Raw genomic sequence first — 13,637 nt, forward strand, 5'->3', positions numbered from 1 at the left:
GGAGCTTTTTGATATAAACAGGTTATGGCCGATTTTTGTCATGAATTGTTGCTAAATTAAGTAGTGTAACATGTTTAGGTAGTTAAATGATCCAAACTTTGAGCCTAAACATGATTTTGAGAATTAAAGTGGACTTTTTCAAGTCTAAAATTCATGAACTTGATTTTTGAAAGATAATGCCATTTGAAACTTGTTTAATTGCTAGTAATGATTATTTTGACATGTTATTTGAGTTGAATGCTTATGAACTTGGCGAACATTTTCGTATATGCTTATTTGAAAAAGTGTAGATTTGATAAAAATGTGAAAATAAGCTTAAGTTTGATATAAATTGATCATGTCATTGTAATTATTTTGATTGATGATTTTGCTGACACTAATGCATAATTGGATGCACAAAAATTGTGTTTGATGTGTTTTGCAGACTGAAAGGGGTGAATCTTCATCCCAAGCTCGCAATGCTCCTGCTGAGAATGCGAAACAACGGGAGGTGGATAACTACTACAAGCAAGATATACCTCATCCAGTCATGACATTTTCTGATATGCACTTGGAAGATTTGCATCCGAACCTGAGATTTGACAGACTTTGGATAGATTATCCAAAGTATCAAAGGGGGTTGCATACTCTTCATTCTAAAGTTGTTGAGGTACCGAGGGTCATAGAATGGGGACCCTTAGAAGCTGTAGAATTGGCCGGGCCAATTAGAGAATTACTTGTACAGAGGTATGGTAATTCTACTTTTAATGACTGGGTACGTTTATTCACCATGCGTAGACCTGTATATAAAGTATGGTGTGAAGAATTGTTGTGTAGTATAGAATTAAATGATCGGGTAGCTAGTTTAACCGATCGATCTTTTATTAGATTTTTGTTAGGAGGTTCGATGCGCCACATGTCTTTACTAGACATGGCTCAGGCTTTACGTATATATACGCCTGAGGAGTTAGCATCTGCCGATTGTAGAGGGTTGATACTAAATGGTAGAAAGATAGATGAAAATTTTGATACACACGGTGTATGGAGTCAAATGACAAGCCATCACCGATTCAAAGGGGGAAATTACTCTTATTTGGATATAGATAGAGCTGAATTAAGAGTGATTCATAGGTTTTTAGCTAATTCGATTACACAAAGAGGTAAGAACAAGGAAAAGGTAAATGAACAGGATTTGTTTTACCATATGTGTATTCGAGACCCACAAAGCGCTGTAAGTATACCTTATTGTGTGGGTTATTATTTATCAGCTATGGTTAGGGGAATGAGATCGCATAGCATAATAGGAGGTGGTATTTTTATTACTTTGATTGCTGAATATCTCGGTGTGGATATAAGTCGGGGGGGATTATTAGTAGAAGAACCAGAACCCCGCGATACTATAGGTTTAAATGTATACCATGGTGCGAAAGTTTTGAAGAGGCGAAATAACGCCACAGTACAATACCATGGTAGACATCCACAGGTTGAGAGAAACCAACAGCAAGGTAATGTAGGAGGGGGAAATGAGATGCAAGAAATGCAAAGGTTTATAGCTGCACAGGAGTACGAAAATGCTAGACAGAGAGCATTTGAAGATTGGCAAGTTCATCAAAACCAAATCATAGCTTATTGCCAACATATAGGTAGAAACTATATTCCTACTCTGAAACCCATATTCCCTCCCTGGTCTATAGAGATGCAACCACCGTATCCTACGTATAACCCTGCCGAAGCATTTTATAGCACCTATGGTTATGCTTGGAACCCTTATTGGTACCAGTATCATCCCTAGTCTACTTAGTTTTATTTATTTTGTAATTTGTAATGTTGATACGTTTAATACTTATGTTAATATTGTAATAGTTTTTATAATGTTCTAACTTTTATTCTTAGATTTTAATAATTTTTGAATGTGGGGTAATATACCAAACTTCAAAAATATGTATATATGTTTGCAGTTTATCTTATGTACACAACAGGGTAAAACAACGCATTTTCAAAGACTGGCATTAAGTTCAGCAAAAGCAACTAATTTTGACGACAAGATGCTAAATATATGTGAAATAACAACAAGACGGAATGAACAAATGATGTGCACCATTTATCATTCAGCAAACAAACGCCAATATATTTGGAAACTTTGGTAAAAATTTAATCATTTTCACACAAATCACCCTCAATAATTTAAATTGTTACTGATTTCTTGCAAATGAGGGCATTGCAAGATCTTAAGTGTGGGAAGGGGTTAAATTCTTTCGGATTTTAAAATTTTTACTTTAAACACTTGGTTACCATTAAAAATACTAGTAAAGCAGTAGTTGTATTAGAATCTAGTGCTCTCTGATAATAAAGAACAGCCCTAGTCTTATATACTGAGTACCCAATTCTAGTAAAAATTTTCAAAATTTTCAATTAAATGAACTCAAAATCATGTTTATACATATTTATGAACGATAAAACTAGATTTTAACACCGAAATTATTGTTACCTCGGAAAGGACATAAATTGAGAAACAAACCAAAATGTTAAAATTCATTTAAAATGGAATAGAGGACGATAAAAAGGAAAATAAAAGCCAAGTGTGGGAAAATTTATCAAGTTATCTTAAACATATGTCACATATATCTGTAACAAATAACTGAAAATACTTTTGCTTTGGACTAAACTAAACTATTTTACCCGATGAAAGAAAAGAAGAGATGGATCTACACGATGAATCAATTCCATCATTAAAAGGAAGTAAAGTCTTCCGAAAAAGACACGCGCTTCTTGATTTAGGTCATGAAGTTGTCGTCCAGACCAGCTGTAGGTTGACGAAAAATCTAGAAAAGTCATCACTAAAATCAGCAGGAAATCCACGGACCTCAGCATTAAACAGGGTCGCCAAGTGGTAAGATTTATCCTAACCATGAGAAGGATTTATCTCGTAAAATGGGGGGGCACCATGCAAATTAGCTGGATAAGACTAATGAATCAGATCCCCAGAAAGGATAATCTCCTTAAAGATTAAAAATCAGCTTTTAAGCCTGATATTACTCAATCCTAGAGATTGACCTTAAAGGTTGAGAATTCAAACTCATGGAATTCAATGATATCTAAACTCGAGCTTGAACGAGAAAATATTTTGATCAAAATTACAAACCGATTTGTTTTCTGAAAACCCTATTTTCAATGCGTTCATTACCATTGAACATAAAATCCTAGGAATTTACCTGGAATTCATTAGGTCACCTGAACCAAATCGGGTGTCAACCGTAAGAATGGTGGTTGCATAGCATGGTCAAAGACAGGACCTTGTGCCAGACCGAAAAATCATAAGGGTGAGCTTTACTATTGCTCCTACCAAGGATAGTAATTGCGTCCGACACGTTATAGACCATAATTAAAAGCATGTCAGGGGACATTGCCTTAACAGTTGCTTGTTCAACGCTTTCCTTTACAACCGGACGGTAGTTTATCGAAAGGTAATATACGGGATAAGTAAACTGGACGTGTTGCTTTCCTAATACAAGGTTAGCAAGTGGGTGACACAAAACCGCAAGTTTTGAGCTAAAATTTTCAAATCTGAAACCCACCAAACCCACAAAAATATTTTGCAAACACCGGTAAAGGGTTATTCCGGAAAACTTATCTAGGGTAAAAACTAGATTTAATTTTCAAAAGATCAAATGTTTTCATAAAGATCCAATTTCCTTAATGGATCTAAATTTTTATAGTCATGTGAGACTGTAAACCATATCGTTACTACCATTGTTTATACCGCCGTATAGAAATCACTGATGTACAAAGTGTGAAGAATAAAGAAGTGATTCTAGTATTTCAAGACGATATTGCTTGAGGACAAGCAACGCTCACGTGTGGGAATATTTGATAATGCTAAAAACGAACATATATTTCATGGCATTATTCCTCAAGAAAGATAAGCTTTTAGTTGCAATTGTTCTATTTACAAGTGATATTCGTTTAAATAATAAAAGGTGAAGACAAAAGACAGATTCGACGAATTGAAGACGCAAACGACCAAAAAGCTCAAAAGTACAAAATACAATCAAAGAGGTTCCAATTATTGATAAGAAACGTCTCGAAATTACAAGAGTACAAGATTCAAAACGCAAAGTACAAAATATTAAATTGTACGCAAGGACGTTCGAAAATCTGGAACCGGGACCAGAGTCAACTCTCAACGCTCGATGCAACGGACTAAAAATTTCAAGTCAACTATGCAAATAAATATAATATAATATTTAAATAATTCTTATAATTATTTAATATATTATATTTATTTATAAAACCGTCGGTAAACAAAGAGCCAAACTCGTGTGAGCTGTAAAAGCAAACTCCGCGACTCGCGGAGTTTGAAGGCCAAAAGGGCCGCGAGTCGCGGAGCTCCAAAGTTTGAAACTCCCTATAAAAGCAACCGAATTCTGAGCATTTTTCATCCATCTATCTTTCTCTTCTCTCCATTCATACGTAATATTTATATTTATAATTTATATTTTAATTTTAATTTTAATTATAATTCTAATAATAAGGGTATGTTAGCGAATGTTGTAAGGGTGTAAGTCGAAATTCTGTCCGTGTAACGCTACGCTATTTTTAATCATTGTAAGTTATGTTCAACCTTTTTACATTAATGTCTCGTAGCTAAGTTATTATTATGCTTATTTAAAACGAAGTAATCATGATGTTGGGCTAATTACTAAAATTGGGTAATTGGGCTTTGTACCATAATTGGGGTTTGGACAAAAGAACGACACTTGTGGAAATTAGACTATGGGCTATTAATGGGCTTTATATTTGTTTAACTAAATGATAGTTTGTTAATTTTAATATAAAGATTTACAATTAGACGTCCCTATAAATTACCATATACACTCGATCGGACACGATGGGCGGGGTATTTATATGTACGAATAATCGTTCATTTAACCGGACACGGGAATGGATTAATAGCCACTAGAATAATTAAAACAGGGGTGAAATTATGTACAAGGACACTTGGTATAATTGATAACAAAATATTAAAACCTTGGGTTACACTCAGTCGACATCCTGGTGTAATTATTAAACAAAGTATTAAAATCTTGTTACAGTTTAAGTCCCCAATTAGTTGGAATATTTAACTTCGGGTTTAAGGATAATTTGACGAGGACACTCGCACTTTATATTTATGACTGATGGACTATTATGGACAAAAACCAGACGGACATATTAAATAATCCAGGACAAAGGACAATTAACTCATGGGCATAAAACTAAAATCAACACGTCAAACATCATGGTTACGGAAGTTTAAATAAGCATAATTCTTTTATTTCATATTTAATTTCCTTTATTTTATATTTAATTGCACTTCTAATTATCGCATTTTTATTGTTATTTTATTTAATTGCACTTTTAATTATCGTACTTTTTAATTATCGCAAGTTTATTTTATCGCACTTTTATTATTCGCAATTTCATTATTGTTATTTACTTTACGCTTTAATTTAAGTCTTGTATTTATTTTTAATATTTTACATTTGGTTTTAACTGCGACTAAAGTTTTAAAATCGACAAACCGGTCATTAAACGGTAAAAACCCCCCTTTTATAATAATAATATTACATATATATATATATATATATTTGTATTTTTATAAAAGTAAACTAATATAGCGTTAAGCTTTGTTTAAAAAGATTCCCTGTGGAACGAACCGGACTTACTAAAAACTACACTACTGTACGATTAGGTACACTGCCTATAAGTGTTGTAGCAAGGTTTAAGTATATCCATTCTCTAAATAAATAAATATCTTGTGTAAAATTGTATCGTATTTAATAGTATTTCTTGTAAAATTTAATAGTATTTTTATATACACCTCGCGAAACATCAATAACCGCACACGCTTAATCAGGTACGGTGGGCGGGATATCTATAAATACGAATTATTGTTCATTTGACCGGACACGGGGATGGATTAATAGTTAATGGACTCATTAAAACAGGGGTGGATTACATTCAAGGGTAATTGTTAACAAAGTAGTAAAACCTTGGATTACACGCAGTCGATAACCTGGTGTATTCATTAAACAAAGTATTAAGACCTTGTTACAGTTCGAATCCCCAATTAGTTGGAATATTTGACTTCGGAAATAAGGATAATTTGACGAAGACTCTCGCACTTTATATTTATGACGGATGGACTATTATGGACAAAACCGTATGGACATATCGAATAATCCAGGACAAATGACAATTAACCCATGGTAATAAATTAAAATCAACAAATATCATGATTACGAAAGTTTAAATAAGCATAATTCTTTTATTTTATATCTTATCGCACTTTTAATTATTGTACTTTTTAATTATCACAATTTTATTTATCATCATTTTATTTATAGCACTTTAAATTATTGCACTTTTATTATCGTCATTTACTTTACGCTTTAAATTAAGTTATATTTATTTTTAATATTTTACATTAGGTTTTAATTGTGACTAAAGTTTTAAAATCGACAAACCAGTCATTAAACGGTAAAACCCCATTTTTATAATAATAATAAATAAATAACTTGTGTAAAATTTTATCGTATTTAATAGTATTTCGTAATAAAAATATAACTATTTCGTACCCCTCTGCTTTAACATCAAAACCTGACGCTCTGATACCAGTTGTTGGAAAATTACAGTCTCACTAATTCCCACCACCCAGCCCAACAATAATAGTAAAGGAATATTAACAATACACAACACAAGATTTAACGTGGAAACTCCAAAACAGGAGAAAAACCCACCGGCCCCCAAAGAGAGAAATACACTATATCATAAATTGTTACAATGATATAGACGACTCTCTTAAGTCAACTACACTCTCCAAAATATTTAACTAATACAACTTTCAAACAAGGGTAAGAAAGAAAGAAATAATCAAATACTTAAAGTGTATTGATTGGTGCAATTTGGAAGTGAGGCTTAACACTCCTTTTATAACCAAGTCACCCCCCTCCCACTTCTTCCTCCCACCTATGTGGGATAACATCCATTCACAAATACAAAGCAACCATATCCATTTCTTCTAACCAAAACTATAACCAACACTAATATCATGGAAGCTATTTTCGAGCTAGTCAAGCCGAGAGCGAGAAATAGATACAAAACTAACAATCAACATAAGAAGCTAAATTTTGATTAATAATCATTTGCTTAAAAAAACATAAATAACCTCACAAGGAGATACAAGGATGACTTATCCACGACAATAACCTCACAAAATGATCTCATGACACTTAGCATTTTCAACCGGCAACACCCCGAGAACGTGAAGGTCATCTCACATAAATGGATGCTCAAATCATAGGCGGAGATAGGGGGTGCATGTGGATACTTTGCCATCCCAACTTTTCAAATATGTCTATTATAGTGTATTATAAATTGTAAATTAATGGTCAACATCCCATAATTATTAATTTTAATATCCCATACTTTTTATATTGATATTTACTTTTCAAGAAATGTCACCCTTATCCGTAAACTCTGGCTTCGCCTCGGACTCAAACAAACACGAACTATTTAACGTGCTAACAGTTTCCAAGGCGGAGGATTTAGATTTGAACTTAACAAAAGCGAACCAGCGAAAAGCCCACCACTAGATTTCGGTAATCGAACTAATGTTGTCGAACACATCATTCAAATCTAGACGGGAACACTTTATGTCCAAACGAACAACGAATATTGACGGTCCAAATCCACCTTAGAATTCGCCAAATTTTGAGCTGGGAATGAAGCATCTTATTGATGGAAAAATAATCACAACGGGCAATCTACAAAGCGGAAACAAACCCGTTTGACAAGCATTTCCCGACCCGTATGAACCCGTGAGGAAACTAACAAACAAGCTATATCAAAACCAACCCAAATCAGTCCCCAAATCTGTTCCAAATCAGTAGCAAAACAATAATCAAGCACACACTAAAACACGAGACTTTTTACGTGGAAAACCTCTCAAAATCGAGAGTAAAAACCACGGGACTCGTAAGCCACTTAAATTCCACTATCATCAACAAAGAGAGTAATACAATAATCCTTCTCTAGATCAACTAGAGGTATACAACATCATCATACTCTTGAACAACAATAATCAACAAGTATATGAAACAATTAAAGACAAAAGAAGAATTTCATCACCCAAAATTCTGCTACTGTTCGACCTACTGTAACTCGAGCTACAGACCACTTGAGACGAATTCAACGGTTGAAAATGTTGGCACTGATGTCAGGAAGACACAGCCCAAAAATGAAGAAGATTCAACGGTCGGATCTCCGGGGATCGAAGGTTTTCTGACCTGCTGTCACTGTAGACGGGAATTGGGGTTTCACACAATTTCTTGATCTATCTCTCTGCACTCTTTTGTGAATACAGCTGCACAACTTTAAATTAAAGATGCCCCTTGATGGTTGACCAAGTCAAACAATCAATTGGGCTTAATTTGTTGGGCTTGGGCTAACCACATAATTGGAAACCAAATAAAAAACCCAACAAATCTCCCCCTTTCCAATTATGAGGAAGGGATCGCCATCCCGGCGATCGAGCAACATACCTTAAGCTTCTCACTTGCTAAAGCCTTTGTGAACATGTCGGAACCATTATCATCGGTATGAACTTTATCAAGTTCAAATGAACCATCTTCAAGACGTTCTCTAATCCAATGATACCGCACATCTATATGTTTTGTCCGCTTATGATACATAGAATTTCTAGCCAAATGAATCGCACTCTCATTATCACAAAGAACCACATATCGTGATTGCTTAAACCCAAGATCTTGTAGAAACCTTTTCATCCACAATAGTTCTTTACACGCTTCTGTTGCTGCCATATACTCAGCCTCGGTTGTAGACAATGCAACACACTTTTGTAACCTTGATTGCCATGAAACTGCTCCCCTTGCGAAAGTCATCAAATATCCAGAAGTGGATTTCATGTTATCTTTGTTTCCTGCCATATCTGAGTCTGTATAACCAACAAGCATCGGCTTTCCATTTCCAAATGTGATACCTAATTTTGAAGTACCTCGTAAGTATCTCATAATCCATTTAACTGCTTCCCAATGCTTCTTACCAGGATTTGACATAAACCGACAAACAACACCTACCGCATGAGCTATATCAGGCCTAGTACACACCATAGCATACATCAAGCTACCAACAGCTGAAGCATATGGAACTTTATCCATCTCCTCAACATCCTCCTTTGAAGAAGGGCAATCTCTATCTGTTAGCTTAAAGTTGTTAGTAAGAGGGGAACTAACCACTTTAGCATTCTCCATGTTGAATCTACTAAGCACCTTTTCAATGTATTGCTCTTGTGATATATGTAACGTCCTAGCATCTCTATCTCTAGAAATCCGAATGCCAAGAATCTGTTTTGCTGGCCCCAAATCTTTCATAGCAAAGGACTTGCTCAATTCTCGCTTCAACTCCGCAATTCTTTTAATATTTTTACCAACAATCAACATATCATCAACGTATAACAACAATATGATGAAATCATCATCACCAAACCTCTGAAAGAAAACACAATGATCTGAAGTTGTCTTTCGGTAGCCTTGCTTTCCTATAACCGACTCAAACTTCTTATACCACTGTCTCGGTGCTTGCTTCAACCCATATAGACTTTTCTGAAGTCTACAAACATAATTTTCTTTACCCTTAACCCGAAAACCTTCAGGTTGCATCATGTAGATTTCCTTATCCAATTCACCGTGAAGAAAAGCAGTCTTGACATCCATCTGTTCAACCTCAAGATCAAGACTAGCAGCTAACCCAAGAACCACTCGAATAGATCCCATCTTCACGACTGGAGAGAAAATCTCATCAAAATCAATACCCTTTTTCTGGCTGAATCCTTTAACAACTAACCTAGCTTTGTACCTTGGTTGTGAAGTAAGCTCATCTGTCTTCACTTTGAACACCCATTTGTTTCTCAAAGCTCTCTTGCCTTTAGGTAACTTCACCAACTCATAAGTATTATTCTCATGTAAGGAATTCATTTCATCTTGCATGGCTTCACCCCACTCTTTCTTATGCTCATCTTTCATTGCTTCTGAATAACATTCTGGCTCTCCCCCATCAGTAACTAATACATACTCATCAGCAGAATATCTAACAGAAGGATGACGGTCTCGGGTAGACCGCCTAAGTGGGACAAATGGGGGCACATCTGGTACTGGAATCTCTACCTGCTCCGGAGCATAATAACCATCAGTACCATGTTCATCATTATGAACATCATCTCCAACATGTTGTGGAGTAACTGGATCCAAATCAACAAGATCAGCACTAGTTTGAGGAACTGAATCTGTCTTCTCAACATCTTTTAACATCTGATCTTCTGTAAAAACAACATCTCGGCTTCGTACAAGTTTCTTCTGAACTGGATCATATAACCTGTACCCAAAATCATCTTCACCATAGCCGAGGAATACACATGGCTTAGTCTTCATATCAAGCTTTGACCTCTCATCTTTGGGAACATGAACAAAAGCTTTACATCCAAAAACTCGTAAATGACGGTAAGAAACATCTTTGCCGCTCCAAACCCTGTTAGGAACATCAAAATGCAAAGGAACACAAGGGGTTAGATTAATAATATGAACTGCCGTATTTAAAGCCTCACCCCAAAAGGAATCGGACAACCCTGCATGTGAAAGCAAACATCTAACTCTCTCAACCAAAGTTCTGTTCATCCTCTCTGCTAAGCCATTCAACTGAGGTGTCTTTGGTGGAGTCTTTTGATGCCGAATACCATTCTCCTTACAATAAGCCATTCAACCCAGTGTATACGTATCTCAGTATTGATCACAACTCAAACTATATATATTTTGGAATCAACCTCAACCCTGTATAGCTAACTCCAACATTCACATATAGAGTGTCTATGGTTGTTCCGAAATATATATAGATGTGTCGACATGATAGGTCGAAATATTGTATACGTGTCTATGGTATCTCAAGATTACATAATATACAATACAAATTGATTAAGTTATGGTTGGAATAGATATGTTACCAATTTTCACGTAGCTAAAATGAGAAAAATTATCCAATCTTGTTTTACCCATAACTTCTTCATTTTAAATCCGTTTTGAGTGAATCAAATTGCTATAGTTTCATATTGAACTATATTTTATGAATCTAAACAGAAAAAGTATAGGTTTATAGTCGGAAAAATAAGTTACAAGTCATTTTTGTAAAGCTAGTCATTTCAGTCGAAAGAACGACGTCTAGATGACCATTTTAGAAAACATACTTCCACTTTGAGTTTAGCCATAATTTTTGGATATAGTTTCATGTTCATAATAAAAATCATTTTCCCAGAATAACAACTTTTAAATCAAAGTTTATCATAGTTTTTAATTAACTAACCCAAAGCAGCCCGCGGTGTTACTACGACGGCGTAAATCCGGTTTTACGGTGTTTTTCGTGTTTCCAGGTTTTAAATCATTAAGTTAGCATATCATATAGATATAGAACATGTGTTTAGTTAATTTTAAAAGTCATGTTAGAAGGATTAACTTTTATTTGCGAATAAGTTTAGAATTAACTAAACTATGTTCTAGTGATTACAAGTTTAAACCTTCGAATAAGATAGCTTTATATGTATGAATCGAATGATGTTATGAACATAATTACTACCTCAAGTTCCTTGGATAAACCTACTGATAATGCTAAAAACGAACATATATTTCATAGCATTATTCCTCAAGAAAGACAAGCTTTTAGTTGCAATTGTTCTATTTACAAGTGATATTCGTTTAAATAATAAAAGGTGAAGACAAAAGACAGATTCGACGATTTGAAGACGCAAACGACCAAAAAGCTCAAAAGAACAAAAGACAATCAAAAAGGTTCCAATTATTGGTAAGAAACGTCTCAAAATCACAAGAGTACAAGATTCAAAACGCAAAGTACAAGATATTAAATTGTACGCGAGGACGTTCGAAAAACCGGAACCGGGACCAGAGTCAACTCTTAACGCTCGACGCAACGGACTAAAAATTACAAGTTAACTATATATATAAATATAATATAATATATAATTAATTATATTAATTATATATATATTATATATATATATTTAAAACCGTCGGCAGCAGGAAACTCCAAGGGTGTAAACTGAAAATACCTCTCCGCGACTCGCGGAGTTTGAAGGCCATTTTGCCGCGAGTCGCGGAGCCCCAAATTTCAAGTCTGGCTATAAATCAACCCGAATTCTGATCAAAATGATCATCATTTTTTCTTCTCATTCATACGAAGTAATATATATTTATATTTATAATTTATATTTTAATTTTAATTATAATTCTAATAATAAGGGTATGTTAGCGAATGTTGTAAGGGTGTAAGTCGAAATTCTGTCCGTGTAACGCTACGCTATTTTTAATCATTGTAAGTTATGTTCAACCTTTTTATATTAATGTCTCGTAGCTAAGTTATTATTATGCTTATTTAAAACGAAGTAATCATGATGTTGGGCTAATTACTAAAATTGGGTAATTGGGCTTTGTACCATAATTGGGGTTTGGATAAAAGAACGACACTTGTGGAAACTAGGCTATGGGCTATTAATGGGCTTTATATTTGTTTAACTAAATGAAAGTTTGTTAATGTTAATATAAAGATTTACAATTGGGCGTCCCTATAAATTACCATATACACTCGATCGGACACGATGGGCGGGGTATTTATATGTACGAATAATCGTTCATTTAACCGGACACGGGAATGGATTAATAGCCACTAGAATAATTAAAACAGGGGTGAAATTACATTCAAGGGTAATTGGTGTAATTGTTAACAAAGTAGTAAAACCTTGGTTTACACGCAGTCGATAACCTGGTGTATTCATTAAACAAAGTATTAAAACCTTGTTACAATTCGAATCCCCAATTAGTTGGAATATTTATCTTCGGGTATAATAATAATTTGACAAGGACACTTGCAATTTATATTTATGACTGATGGACTGTTATAGACAAAAACCAGACGGACATATTGAATAATCCAGGACAAAGGACAATTAACCCATGGGCATAAAACTAAAATCAACACGTCAAACATCATGATTACGGAAGTTTAAATAAGCATAATTCTTTTATTTCATATTTTATTTCCTTTATTTTATATTTAATTGCACTTCTAATTATCGCACTTTTATTTATTGTTATTTAATCGCACTTTTAATTATCGTACTTTTTAATTATCGCAATTTTATTTTATCGCACTTTTATTATTCGAAATTTCATTATCGTTATTTACTTTACGCTTTAATTTAAGTCTTGTATTTATTTTATATTTTACATTAGGTTTTAATTGCGACTAAAAGTTTTAAAATCGACAAACCGGTCATTAAACGGTAAAAACCCCCCTTTATAATAATAATATTACTTATATATATATTTGTATTTTTATAAAAGTAAACTAATATAGCGTTGAGCTTTGTTTAAAGATTTCCCTGTGGAACGAACCGGACTTACTAAAAACTACACTACTGTACGATTAGGTACACTGCCTATAAGTGTTGTAGCAAGGTTTAAGTATATCCATTCTATAAATAAATAAATATCTTGTGTAAAATTGTATCGTATTTAATAGTATTTTCTGCTAAAATTTAA

Source organism: Rutidosis leptorrhynchoides, chromosome 9 (genome assembly GCF_046630445.1).
Source record: "Rutidosis leptorrhynchoides isolate AG116_Rl617_1_P2 chromosome 9, CSIRO_AGI_Rlap_v1, whole genome shotgun sequence".
NCBI classification, from domain to species: domain Eukaryota; kingdom Viridiplantae; phylum Streptophyta; class Magnoliopsida; order Asterales; family Asteraceae; genus Rutidosis; species Rutidosis leptorrhynchoides.